Source organism: Sitophilus oryzae, unplaced genomic scaffold (assembly GCF_002938485.1).
Source record: "Sitophilus oryzae breed Bouriz unplaced genomic scaffold, Soryzae_2.0 scaffold_1274_pilon_pilon, whole genome shotgun sequence".
Lineage (NCBI taxonomy): Eukaryota > Metazoa > Arthropoda > Insecta > Coleoptera > Curculionidae > Sitophilus > Sitophilus oryzae.
The window spans coordinates 3018241-3033588 of record NW_022145920.1 but is presented as its reverse complement, the minus strand read 5'-3'; the positions used below and the strand labels follow the sequence as shown (position 1 = coordinate 3033588).

Below are 15348 nucleotides of genomic sequence, written 5' to 3'. Positions count from 1 at the left end.
GAAAAACCGGGTGAGGGAAATGGAAGAGCGAAGAAATGTAGATGATTTGACACTTTCAAATTTTTTAAAAGTCAGTAATGTCAGTATTACATATCGTGGGCGTACAGCGAAAATCCACTAAGTCACATTTTTGGTTGAATTGGATTAAACACACCACTATGTCCAGTTTTTCACGGTCTTTAACATGAAAACCCCATTAAGTCCAATTTCGGCATCCTTATAATATAATATATTTTTCATGTTAAAGACCGTGAAAAACTGGACATAGTGGTGTGTTTAATCCAATTCAACCAAAAATGTGATTAACTGGATTTTCGCTGTACGCCAACGATATGTGGTTGTAAATAAATATTTTTGCATTGGAACGTAAAAGTACATAGATAGGTATACAGGAATTTACCAAAATATTCGAAAAATTAACAAAAAAAAACAGAACTTATCGCAGAGTGACAAAATTTAGAAGGTAGATAAAATTGTACCTAATATTAAACAACATTTTCAAGCAACATTCTTCAAAATTTTAATAAATGGGGGTATACTTCTCGACATTTTTAAAAAGAAATGTAATTATTATTATTAATTATTATTTATGTAATTATTAAATGTTAAGTTTGACAGGTATCACCCTAGTCCTGCAACTATGGCGGTTTCACTTTTGTTTTTTAGACAGGCAAAAAATAATTGCATTATCTAATTTAACCTGTCTCTAGTAAGAATCCCATTTAATGCAGACTTTTAATGCGGACTGTATAAATATGAACATTTATCTTAACTTACCTAAGAGGGTCGGACTTGGACCACAGCTTCCAACTGTTTCGAGTCAACTCGGCCATTCGCAGCCCCAGCGGCCCACCGTGGGTGAGGCTGAGGCCCTCTCGACCACCCCGTCGAATTGAGGCACTCCCGAGTCGCGGAAGGATTCCTCAGTAGCGACGAGGGGAATTCCGATTCCTTCATGTTGGTCTGCGGAGTTCGCAGCAGGTCCTACCGCAACGCTGGGTATATCTAGCGTCTGCAGAGGATTTCGTAACGGTTTTTCACGCTCTGAAATGTACATAAAAATACATTAATAATCTACAGGGTGGTCCGAATTGTATTCGGGAAACTTCGGCAGTATATTCTAAAGATAAAAATAAGTAAAATAGTTGGAACAAATGTATGTCCTAAAATGTTTCGTTTCGGACATACGGGGTGTAGAAATCTCATTTTTATTTCGATTTTTTTCAAACAATTTTTGAATTAACTCCGATATTTGGATGAAAATTGGTGTCTGGATGTTTTTTGACATGAGAAATTCGATTTCGACGTCAGTAGTATATGTGACAAAAATTATACATGTTGACTGGATAGTTATTAGTCTGAAAATATTTTTGTGTCAAAAATTCAACAGAAACTGTTTTATCGTTTTTTTTTCAGAAAAATTCATAATTAGCTTAAAAAATAAAATGTTCCCAAATTTATCATTTCACTCAAATAACTATTTAGTCAACATGTTTATTTTTTGTCAATAATATGTATTGACTATCTCCATTTAGTCTGGTTTGGTTTGGTTTGGCATTTTTAGCAAAATTTTTCAATATTCTCCGAAAATTACGAATGTGGCATCATTCGATTCGTATTGTCACCTAGAAAGTTAAGAAAAAGTCCGAAAAGGCACTGAAAAAATTACTAAAGTTATTAACAGTTAAGTGAAAAAACTGGGAGTTTTTGTATTTTTTTAATATCTCGAAAAATATTGAAGATTTTCAAAATTTGAAAAAAAATCCAAAAAGATGAGGAAATTTACTAAAAAAAAGTTCTAGCTCCTGGCTTTTTTTCAAATTTCGAAAATCTTCAATATTTTTCGAAATATTAAAAAAAACATAACCCCCCTTTTTTTCACTTAATTGTTAACAATTTTAGTAATTTTTCTCAGCGCCTTTTCGGGCTTTTCCTTAAACTTTCTAGGTAACAATACGAATCGAATGACACCACATTCGTAATTTTCGGAGAATAACGAAAAATTTTACTAAAAATGATACATGTGAACCAGACTAATTCCAAATATGTATCTTGAAAACGGTTGCTTGTAGTGATTTTTAACAAGAGACATTTTTAAGTAGAAAATTACGGAAATGTATATTTTTTCACTCACTAGTTTTATATAAATACAGACGAAAAGTTATTACTTTTCAAATCGGTTAAAAAACATGTAGGTGGCGCTCCCGATAAGTAGGAGTTATATTCACAATGAAATCAAATTTCTCATGCCATAAAACACTCAGAGACAGCAATTTAAAGATATGATTTTTAACTTTTTTTATTGTGAATTTGAAATCTCAGTCAAACTTTATCTCAGTGTACGATCTAATAATATTCATAATATTAATCGTAGTTATTATAAATAAATCAACTTCTATAAACTAGTTTCTAATGCTCTACATGTTCGAAAGGGTTAACACCCTCCCTAATCCTTTGTTATTGCATTTGATTTTCCGTATTCAATGTTTTACCCCACGTCATTGTTAAATTTGAAAGCTTAGCAATATTGTAACGATTAATAGATTAAATCTTAAAAAAACAGAGCCGGACCTGAAATTAGTTTAAATAAATTATGTTCAAATGTCCGAAACAAAAAAAATATTAAGTGTGGTATATCATTATACTCAGGAGACCGAATTCTTTCAAAATATGACATAAAAAATGCAGGTCCGTGTTTAAAAAAATTAAGTTGACCACTGTATTTCAAAAATTATCAGTTAATTTGAAAATCTAAAAACACTTTCAGATAGCCCTAATAAAGTTGCAATGAGTATGTGCAATTAGTTTTTTGATTTCCTAAAAAGTAACACCGGGAAAAAATTAAAATGATTTTCCAAAAAATCCGTTTATTCCAAAAAATAAAAAAAAATGTTGATGGCATCCTGGTGAACATCCTAAAGCGCAACTTTGCCCCAATTTAACCATGTCGGTATCTATTACGGTTACCGAGATACCAATACTCGTACCTCGAATTTGTAGCACCCTGTATACAGAAAATTAATTTTTAAATGAATTAGGTTTAGGACTCCGTCATGTTTCGCAATTGATAGATCACGTCACGCACTCTTATAGCTTATTTGTAATAATTGATGTCCGCTGCAAATCTGAATTGAATTAATTTTACTATGTTCGTGGTGTATTTGTGGTTTAAATATTATTTGTAAAACTAATTTTGAAAAGAATATAGTTTGGCAATAATCAGAGCAAATAATGTTCAAAATCAAAAGCAAATAATATTAACAAATATTGTAAAAATAAGTTACTTAAAAAATTAATTAACTCAATCCTTTACTTAGATACCCTATCTATGGAGAGATATAATATATCTATGGAGATTAATTTTTAATTAATGGTTAAATTGTTAAGTACCTAATTAAATGATATATGTTTCAATTTGCATGTGAGAAATTAAAGAATAAGGTCCATTTAAATGTTTCAACATTCTGATAAAATGTTTATAACGAGACGGTTTTATTTAATTTTCATATTGATCTAAGATTGCTTAGCAAAAATGAAATTATAGTCACAATGTCTATTGATTTATTTTACGAATAATAACTCAAGTATGAAATGTGTGAAATACCTAGACTCTGACATCTATTATTTCAAATATCTATTTTATATTAGATATAGATTATTTTTTGAAACTTTAACAACTGCGTATTATTTTTTGGAAACATTTTAAAAGTTTAATATCCAATAAATGAACTGAATAATAGCCAGTTTTTTGGCAAATATATCTTTATCTTATGTAATTTAAAAGAAAGAGCTCCCAAGGGCTAAATATGGTATTTGCGAATTATAAACAAATAATGTTAGAACCAATGACGTAGAATTGGTCAGAACAGAAATTGGTATATTGTTTTCTACGCCAAGAAAATTGGTCGATATTTATTTTGGACTGTAAAAATAGGTATGATTCAAAGCTTTCTCGTGACGTCAAATTCCTAAAAAAAGAATTCTCGGTTTTTAATTTCATATTTTTCTTTCTGCACTGTTTTCGACATTTCTAGGCTTAATTCGCGCTAATGTAAATAATCTTATTCTAAGTACTAACCTACTCTAATTGACTTAACACAGTTAAATATTGACTTTCTTTACTAATATAGTTCATAATTAATCACGTTTTATTTTATTTCTTCTTGGAAAGAATAAAGGATTTTTTTTATTTCAAGAATATAGGTAGATATCTAAACCCGTATGATTGAAAAAAAATGGCGTCAGCGATGACTGTGACATGAAGATCGCTGTCATTTTATAATATGTATGTAAAATTACATGGGGAATGTCATCGATCGTCATTTCCAAGCCAACTGGACGGCGTTTTTTTTCGATCATACGGTATATCATAATAGAAATTGGCTCTACTTTTTATGTAGGTATGTAGAATAGGCTTCAAATATAAATATAATTAAGATAATATAGATTAATATACCGGGTGCGTCACAAAAGTGGCTCACCCCTGTAATTTTTTTTTCAGATAAAAAAACGAGATTTGGTATTTTAGTATATGACATAAATTAGGATTGATTGACCTATTCAATTGTTTTTGGCCACTTCCTGTTTCACCGGAAATTACTACAACTTTTGATTTTTAAATGGCACACTCGGTAGACTTCTACTTTATTGGATAGAAAATGACACTCTGAATAGAATGGTATTATATCATGTCAACTTTTGACATTTTCGCATATATGGTTTATTTGAAATTGTAACATGCGGTTCATAACGACAATTTGACTCGAAATATCAAGTGTGTGGTACCAAATTATTCGTAAAAAATTAATTTTTTCCAGACGTGTTAAGCCACCCTCGTTCCATTTGAAAAAATTGAGTTATGATTAAAAATACGATTTTGGCATCTTTTAACCTGCCAGGACAAGACACTGAAAAAATCAGACGATCGAATCTATTTTTCCATGGCTCCTTGATTTTTAAGACAGCCGGTGCCATGGCTAGATTCTAGATTGAAATTTAAAATACAATTTTGTTTGAAGCGAAAATGTCAAAAGTTGACATATGATGTGTCATTCTATTCAGAGTGCCATTTTCTATGATATATATATTATTTTCTATGATATATATATATATTCTATTATATATATTTCGAATAAAGTAAAAAAATATCGAGGGTGCCGTTTAAAAATCAAAAGTTGTAGTCATTCCCTCTGAAACAGGAAGTGACCAAAAACAACTGAATACGTCAATCAATCCTAATTTATGTCATATACTAACACACCAAATTTCGTTTTTTATCTGAATAAATAAAAAAGTTCTAGAGGTGAGCCACTTTCGAGACGCACCCGGTATATCATAATGTTTATAATAAAAAAAAAACATGATTTTGAAGCTGTTATTTACATATTTTGACCTTAATTTTTAAAAGTTAAATAAACCTCTTTATCTAATTTTAGTATTGATTTCCTGGCCAAAAACAATTGTGTCTCATTTTTTTAACAGATAAATGATAAAACGTCTTAAACACTATCATAAACGTTTCAAATAATAACTGTAATAAACATATTTTTTCGTGATAACAATAATTAATTACACTAACAGCTGGTAACAGATTAATTCCTTTAACACGTCACATCAAATTCAGCCAATAGAATTGCCGGACGGAGAACAAAAAAATATGATACGCACAAATGATCGTAATTAAAATGGTTGCGATAGAGACAAAACAAAAATAAATTGTTGATGTATTACTCACCCATACAACGGTGACTGGTATCAGGAAGGAGAAACGGAAATAAAAAACGGATAAACAAAAACAAAACTCGATGTATCTCTCTCTCTTTGTCTGTGGTTGTCGCTGTTCCTGTGCTCGCTCGCTGAGACACCTAGGAAGTGGATGTTGAACCGTCTCACGGCGCACTATTTAATTCACTCAAGCGCTTTAGATCCCCACCACTGTTGTGACGTCGATAGCACTTAACGCGTATACAGTGCGAGCGCCAAAAATAGTTTAACACGCGAATATACCGGGCTGGTCCGTATTACACTCAGTCTGATAGTGGTAACTAGAGGCCGATAAATGTTTATAGGAGCACCAATTGATGGAGAGTAGCCTCATTATGAACAACATCTGTGAACATAAATAGAAAATAATCGTTAGTATTATCTTTGGTATTATACAAAAAGGAGTGTACTGGCTATATACAGATACAGGGTGCTACAAATTCGAGGTACGAGTATTTGGTATCTCGGAAACCGTATAGATACGAAGATGGTTAAAGTGAGGCAAAGTTGCTGCTTGGGATGTTTACCAAGATGCCATCAAAAAAATTTCAAGGATTGATGAGTTTTTTGGAAAAACGGATTTTATTGAAAATTAATTTTTCAACTTCTACAGACTAGTTTTTAATGCTTAACATGTTCGAGAAGGTAACAACCCTTCTTAATGCACAAGTTTATTTTTTCGTTCAATCTTATTTATAGCTCTTTGAATATATTTTCTTCTTATACTTCCGAATGCATTTTGTAATCCTTATTGTAAATGTTCAAATGTATTGCTTTTACTTTTACAAATAACGTAAAGCAATCTTCAATGATTTACCCCACGTTATTGTTAAGTTTGAAAGCCGGACCTGAAATTAGTTTAAATAAATTGTGTTCAAATTATGTCTGAAACAAAAAAAATATTAAGTGTGGCATATCATTGTGCTCGGGAGACCGAGTTCTTTCAAAACCTGAAATAAAAATGCAGATCTGTATTTAAAAAAATTAAGTTGGCCTCTGTATCTCAAAAATTATCAGCTAATTTGAAAATCTAAAAATACTATCAGGTAACCCTACTAAAGTGGATATGAGAATGTGCAATTAGTTTTTTGATTTTCTAAAAAGTAACGACAGGAAAAATTAAAATTAATTTTCAAAAAAATTCGTTTTTTTTTTTTCAAAAAACTCAGCAATCCTTGAAATTTTTTAAACTTTTTTGAGGGCATTTTGGTGAACATCCCAAGGAGCAACTTTGCCCCAATTTAACCATCTTCGTATCTATTACGGTTACCGAGATACCAATGCTCGTACCCCGATTTGTAGCACCCTGTATACATATATATGATTTTCATAGTATACAACTATGATTTCGAAATCGTTGGTCCTAACGCCTAATCTCCAGACAATAAATCCAACTTTGGAAGCATGTAAATGACTACTCGTGGAAACATCATAACGGAGAACGACTGCCGCTTTTATTATTGGGTTGCATGGTCTATGGTCTACTTTTCTTGACAAAAATAAAAAGAAAAGGACATCGTACTAATGTGGTGTATGGTATTTCAAATTAGTGATGAGCAAATGCAAGACCAAGACCAAGCCTGCCTTGGTCTTGATTTTGCAGTCAATAGGGATTCCTGGTCTTGGTCTTGCAGGGTCCAATCTTGGTATTGGTCTTGCGCAGACTCTTGCAGACCGTGCATGTTTAAACAAATTTTTGTTAGATGCACTTTCTACATAGAAAATCTTTAAATACAATATGATCGAAAAGAAAACGATGTCAACGATAGCAATGAAATGAAGATCGCTGTCATTTTATATGTAAAATGATATTGGGAATGTCATCGATCGTTATTTCCAAGCCAACTATATACAAGGTGTTTCAAAAAACCTGCCATCTCTCGCGGAGATATTCCTCAGGTAAAAATAAAATTTATTTTTCATATCAGCATAGGTCCGATTCTGCTTTGTTTTGTAGGTACAGGATGTTAAAGTCTTAATAATCTTTCGATTTATTATAATTTTTTTCCAAGTACTTTTAGTGATTCGAATGAAATTTTGAGGGTAAAAGTTACTATAAGTGCTACATATTTTAATGTTAAAAAACACAGGGACGTGCATATGGGTAGTTAATCCTGGGCTAATGTTAGTGTTAGGACTAAGAAGCATGAACCCACCATCAGTTGCCATAATGCTTTACGATGCCACCGATGCACTTTAAAAACCTCGTAATTACCCAACACCTCTTTTCACAGGAGAAACAAAAAACTTGTTAAAGTGAACTCTATTCCTATTAATTGTGAAAAAAATGTCCACAGATAGACTACTAATAATATCGAAATAGGCTATAAATATCTTTTGCCAATAATTGAACTTACGAGATGATTTTGTCTTAGAATACAATAGACTGAGGTCTTTATCGAAATAGGCTATAAATATAACTTTTGCCAATAATTGAACTTACAAGATTTTCAAAGTAAGGTATCGTTTATCATTATAAAAGATTCAATTTACTCAGTTTGCTGAATACGGTAACTGTTTTTTTACGAATAATAAATGAACTTTAAAATTTCCCACGAATATTCTGTTATGGGTTGAAATTTCCCTTTCCCTCGGATCTCGAAATTTTCCACGAATCGGGAAATTTCCCACGAGTTGGCATCACTGGCTGTCATCATCTAATTTTTGAGTAATATAATGGGTTCAACTCCTCTTCCATGGCCTGGTTGCAAAATATCCAAAATCTATCTTGAATTAAAGGCAATGGCAAATTTTCCTCCAATTATCAATGGATATTGCTTTATTAATTTTTTAAGGCGGATATGATGTGTATAATTTGTTCAACGAAAAGGTTCTGTTACAGTTACAGTTGTGTCTGTTATTTTAATCACAGATAAAATTGTATTTTCTGTCATTTTTTGAATGTCGTCTGTCCAAATATTCCCTGATTCGTTGGACACTGGACACACTTTAGATGACATTTCGAAAGTTCGATGCCAGAGCGAAATTTTTTGCATGTGATTTATGCGACGTACACGTAGGTACACTGAGGTGAACCAAGAAACTAACTTATCGAATTTATTGGTTAAAATGAACCTAATAACCGAGAAAAAAGTGTTCCCGGCAGGCCGAATTTTTAGCTCAATTTTAAAAGGTGTCGGTGAACATTCAAAGTTTTCCATTTAAATAACACGTAAAAAAATCTTTTTCCATTAAAAGTACCATAACTTTGAAACGGTTTACGATAAAAAAAATTACATCGCGGATTCTTGTAGAGCATAAAATTTACTAAAAAATCTGTCTAAGAATATTTTTTTTCAATTCAATAATTCGTATATTTGAAACCTTTGAAAAGTGAAAAAATGCAGTTTTAGTGTTTATTTAGTGATTTTTTTCACTTTTCAAAGCTTTCAAATATACGAATTATTGAATTGAAAAAAAAATAGTCTTAGACAGATTTTTTAGTAAATTTTATGCTCTACAAGAATCCGCGATGTAATTTTTTTTATCGTAAACCGTTTCAAAGTTATAGTACTATTAATGGAAAAAAATATTTTTTACGTGTTATTTAAATGGAAAACTGAATATTCATCGACACCTTTTAAAATTGAGCTAAAAATGCTGCCTGCCGGGGATATTTTTTTATCGGTTATTAGGTTTATTTTAACCCATAAATACCATAGGTTAGTTTTTTTGGCTCACCCTAACGTACCTACACATTAGTAAAATTTCGATTCATAAAACATCGAGCACAATATTTCGAACAGTTTCTTCGAAGGTAAATATTTTGATAAAGGTGACAACGATATTATTGTTCAATTGTCAATAATATTTTGTTCGAAGTGTGATTTTATAGTTAAATATTCTGATTTCTGGTATTTGTATCATATTTCCTTGTACTGTACGCTGATTAAATAGAAACTTTTAAACCGAAAATATTATTTCGAAAATTGAACCTCTTAACATACGTACTTCAACACAGTTTTGGTTCAATCCTAACACTTTAATATTGATATTATAAGTAGCTATACTTTATAATTCTAACGCAATCGCCTACATAAATCGAAGTCACGTAGGCATCGAAAGCATGAAAGCATCCTGATTTTCTTTTGAAAAAATAGCTAATTTGCACTTTTATGGACACATTAATCACAAAAATATTGACGAAAAAAGTCGAAATTGAAGTTTTATTGGAGGAATTCTCTTAACCAAAGACCAACTGAATAACTGAAAAGTATCACAATGGATCCGTGTTCTGAAATCTACATATTGTAAAATTGAATTACCCCCGGAAGTTCTTTATTTTTTCCTTAACAACTCATAGATTTCACAAAAGATATAAGGTTGAAGTGACTTACACACAACCAAAAAAGGCTGATAACGAACAAAATAGGGGTGATATGGCTTGTTCTATAATGGTTAATCCAAGGTTAATCTCGTTTTAATTTTTGTCCTAAGTCAACATGCGTTGCTATGGTAATATTTCGGTTTTATTCTTCAATAGGTTGTTATTGATATAATTTTAATTAACGTGATATTCATATTTTTTGCTGTTTTAAAATTAGTAAATAATAAAAAAACTTTTTTTTTTCCTCTTGCAAAAGACGGTTAATGGCTTATATTCTTCGGTTAGGTGGGTTTATACCAGGGTAAATCAAAACGTTGTTTTTTGCAATAAATTTAAAACACCCTATGAAAAAAATGAGACGGGCATTTTGGATAATAAACACTTTCCTGCAATCTTAGATGTATTCCTAAAGCCGTGTCCAAGCTACTCGAACAAAACGTTCGCGAACATATATAATTCACACTATACATATACTCGTCGCAGCAGGTCGTAAACGACGGCACAGCCCATCGCATCGATCCCGAGGATTGAGGTGCGGGGAAGAATGCGACAACCAGTTTGCTCTATAGATCTAGGATGCATTTTAGGTACACCTCCCGCAGCAATAACAGCTCGAGTTCTTCGTCGTATCGAATGAATAAGGATAGTTATTCTTTCTTAGTAAAGCCTTTAAAGTAAACTTTACAAGAACTAAGGCTAGGCATTAACGGAGGAATTTCTGTTAATGCTAGCGGTAGTTTTGTAAAGTTTGTCAGTGGAATAGTACGACCAAACAGCTCTTTTAAGTTCATCGCACAAATGTTCCGATTGGATTGAGGTCGGGACTACAAGGATATCCTCAATATAACGGTGAGTATTGAGGCTCCATTTTCAACAAATTCAAGATTATAAAAATATCAGTACTTTATTTAAAATGTGTAACTCATAAAAAAGAATTAAAGATAATAGGATAATTCAAAACAAGAAATGTTAGGATACATCTAAGATTACAGGAAAGTGTTTTTTATCCAAAATGCCGTCTCATTTTTGCCCGTGTTATTTTTACCACATTTATTACAAAAAACAGAAGTTTTGATTTACTCAGTATAAGCCCACCTAACCGAAATATATAAGCCATTAAAATAATAAAAAATAATGCCAACAAATTTATCTACAAACTAATACCATGAAATCATAAAAATCGAATTACAAATTAAAGTTTATGAAACATCAAACTTTTAAGAGTGGCGGAATTTTGTGTTAGGAGTTTATGTAGGTACTTAAAATTTGTACGGAGACCCCTCGGTACAGCGAGTTCGACTTGCATTTGTCCGTTTTTTAAAATTATCGGCTGTCGTTTTAAATCGGCTGGCTGCAGTGTGCAAGTAAAGAACTTATTGGTCATCTTAAGGCTGTCTTCGGTGTCATATGGGAAAGCGGAGAAGTACCTTCAGGACTTTCGCAACGCGAATATAATGAATATATTTAAGAACAAAGGAAGTGCATCAGATTGCGGAAACTACCGAGGAATTTCACTACTGGTTATCGGAGGAAAAGTCCTCACCAAAAATTATGTCAAACCGCCTTCACTTACACATATAGAAAAAAAATCCTCCCAGAATCGCAAACGGGCTTTCCTTTCCAACCGCGGTACCGTTGATTCCATATTCTCTGTCCGCCAACTACAGGAAAAGTAAAGGAACAGCAGAGTAAACTTTATGTTGCATTCATCGACCTTCGAAAGCCTTCGACTCTGTAAACAGAGATGCACTTTGAGGCAATTATGCGACAGTTCAGAGTGCCCAACAAATTTCTTACTGTGTGTAAAGCCTCCATAACAACAAGTCGGGAGTGTCACATCAGGGATAACTGAGCGATCCTTCTGACAAATACAGGAGTTAGACAGAGATGTGTCCTAGCTCCTCTCCTATTCAACATATTTCTATTATAGTGGACAGCAAACTGCAGGAAAGAGGGAGAATGGGTGTTAGATACAGGTATGGACGGCGGTTTGTTCTACATAAAAAGACTCAGGGCTAAAACACGTATAAAGTTCATCACAGAACTCTAATACGCTGATGACTGCGCTCTAATTGCAAATACGTTACAGCAATTATTACAGGAAATGCTGAACATATACCTGGGCATACGAGACTTTGGGCCTTAAACTGAATATCGATAAAACTAAAATCATGTGCACTCCCCGGAAAATCATAACAGCGCTATAAAAATCGGAGAAGAACTATTGGAATATGTATCGGAATTTAATTACCTCGTCGGTTTTATTTCGGAAAAGGCAAATATCGGCTCTGAAGTTCAACACAGAATCAGCAGCGCCTCAAGAGCATTCTGGAATTTAAAAGACAGTGTTTCTAATCATGACTTGAGCACAAAACCGACACTTTGCAGTATATTGAGTAGTAATAGTCCCCACCATGTTATATGGAAGCGAAACCTGGGTGCCGTACCGCCGCACAGTGTGAAATTTACGGGTTGTAGCTGGAAAAAAATATTTCAGCGACTCTTTTAATGAAATATTAGTCTTTTTCGTTTTTATATAAGAAATTTTATCAAGGCAAGGTAGACCATGCACCAAAATAATCGTAGTAGGGCATATACAGGGTCTCTCATAATGTTTGGTACATATATGGGAAACTTTTTTACTATATTATCAGTGATTCATAAAATGTTATTTTTAATAAAAAAATTTGTTGATTAGAGAATAGTTTTGAGGTTAGTAACTACGGAGTTTAATATACGGAGTGTCTAAAATTCTACAAAATGTGGCGTTGCCGAACCAAAATACATAATCTATAAGAAAGACAAATAAGAAAGTACTATATACAAACAAAATACACTATAAAATTTTTGTGGGTCAAACCGATTTGGAAAAACTATCTAAATAGGAGAAAATCATACAATCCAAGAAAATAAAATAATCAATTGTTGATTTCTCGACGAACCTTACCGCACAAAGAGACTCTATTTGAGGTTCTTCTTTCATTTTGGTACTCTTGCTAATACAGATAATCGAAAATCTCCCCTTAACCAAAACTCTTATACTTTCTTTGACAGCTCTTGAAAGATTACTAGAATCAAAGCGTTCCAATATAAAATTCACCACAGCGCTTCGCCGCTTCTTTGGAGTGTTAGAAGTACAAACCTCATATACATCCTGACGAGTGAAGTGCGCAGCCATCTTAAAAAATATATATGTATAGCAAAAGCGCACCTAAACGCAGCTAATTTTTTTTATGTCGAATGTTATAATAAGTAGCCTTTCAGAAATGACAATCGTGTAATTTTTTTTTCGTATCCTTTCATGGCCACTTAAAGGCCCAATCGTATTTTTAATGATAACTCAAATTTTTCAAATGGTACGAGGGTAGCTCAGCATATTTGGAAAAAGCATTTTTTACGAATAATTTGGTACCACATACTTGGTATTTGAGTAAAATTATCGTTACGTTTATTTATGGCCATTTTTAAATTGAAAATGTCAAAAGTTGACATATAATATATCATTCTATTTAGAATGTCATTTTCTATCATATACGGTAAAAAAATACCGAGGGTACCATTTAAATCAAAAGTTGTTGTCATTTCCGGTGAAATAGGTTTTTTATCCCGTTTTTTATCTAAAAAATTAAAAAAGCTATAGAAGTGAACCACTTTTTAGAAACACCCGGTATATTTATTTCTAAAAATGTAATGGTAAAATTTCATTTCCGGTGTCAAATTTCCTATTAAGTAGTAATTTTTAATTTCAGAATCCTATAATAATTCCGGTTTTTAATAAAAATAATCATAAAGGTCTTTATTAACAAAAATGAAATTATATGGACGAAGTCTAGCTAAATAGCTATTCACACTCAACCTACAATAAAATTAAAATTATAAAATCTTTTCTTTGTGTAAACAAATTAATTGTAAATGTTTTTGACGATCTCAGTCAATAACTGCGTCTCCCATTGTCGAATACTCAGTAAAAAATAAAAATCAGAGATGTACGCCCGAAATTAAATGAGACCCTACCAAGTGTCCGGTACAATGTCCGCCGAAATGCACGCCGTTCGCTCCTTTTAATTTACCGACACCCGTCGGAAAAAGAACGCGCGCGCTCTAGCATAGGCAGACACACGCTCTGGCGTACAAGATAGCCGTTCGGCGCTCCGCGCTCCTTAATAGGCCTAGGCTAGCTGTGCTTGTTGGCTTTATTATTTATAAATCTACCTATCTCACAATTTTCACTTAGTATTTGTTTAATTATATATGTTCGCGAACATTTTGTTCGAGTAGCTTGGACGCGGCTTAACATTTCATTTTTTGAATTATCCCATTATCTCCTATTCTTTTATGAGTTACACATTTTTAAGTAAAGTATTGATTTCATAGATTCTTTTATTGACAAAAACAATAATTTTATAATAATTTTAATAGCGTGTATGTCCACCTTTCGCAGCTATAACAGCTCGAATTCTTCATCGTATCGAATGAATAAGGATAGTTATTCTTTCTTAGTAAAGCCTTTAAAGTAAACTTTACAAGAACTAAGGCTAGCATTAACGGAGGAATGTGTTAATGCTAGCCACAGGTTTTAGAAAGTTTGTGGTGGAATAAGATGACAAACAGCACTTTTAAGTTCATCGTACAAATGTTCGATTAGATTGAGGTCGGGATTACAAGGAGGCCATTCCAATCTTCGTAGTCCAACGTCATCCATGTACTCGTTAACTAATCGTACTCGTAACCCGTTACCCCGCGCAACGTGGGGCCTAGCATTATCATGCATCCGGATAAACTGATTTCCAATGAAAGGAGCAAAAAATGGAACGACAATTTTTTGGGGGACATCCTCAATATAACGGTGGGTATTGAGAGCTCCATTTTCAACAAATTCAAGATTATAAAAATATCAGTACTTTATTTAAAAATGTGTAGCTCATAAAAGAATTAAGATAATAGGATAATTAAAAAAAAAGAAATGTTAGGAATACATCTAAGATTACAGGAAAGTGTTTTTTATCCAAAATTTCATCCATTTTTTCCACAGGGTGTTTTAAATTTATTGCAAAAACCGAAGTTTTGATTTACCCCGGTATAAGCCCACCTAACCGAAATATATAAGCCATTTAATTAATAAAAAATAATGCCAACAAATTTATCTACAAACTAATACTATAATCATAAAAATCGAATTACAAATTAAAAAGTTATGAAACATCAAACTTGTCAAAATTTTAGGGTGGTGGAATTTTGTGCCGGGGAGTTTATGTAGG

The 15348-nt window shown here is 32.5% G+C and overlaps 1 protein-coding gene across 1 annotated transcript in view; it reads right to left on the bottom strand.

Moving 5' to 3' along the window:
- LOC115874366 overlaps positions 1 to 15348 on the bottom strand; it is a 33720-nt gene that overhangs the window by 7222 nt on the left and 11150 nt on the right. The window contains exons 2-3 of the mRNA XM_030889508.1: positions 5735 to 6109; positions 778 to 1044 (exon numbers count right to left, since the gene is read on the bottom strand). The gene's annotated coding sequence lies outside the window, so the exon portion shown is untranslated. The remainder of the gene's footprint in view (positions 1 to 777; positions 1045 to 5734; positions 6110 to 15348) is intronic.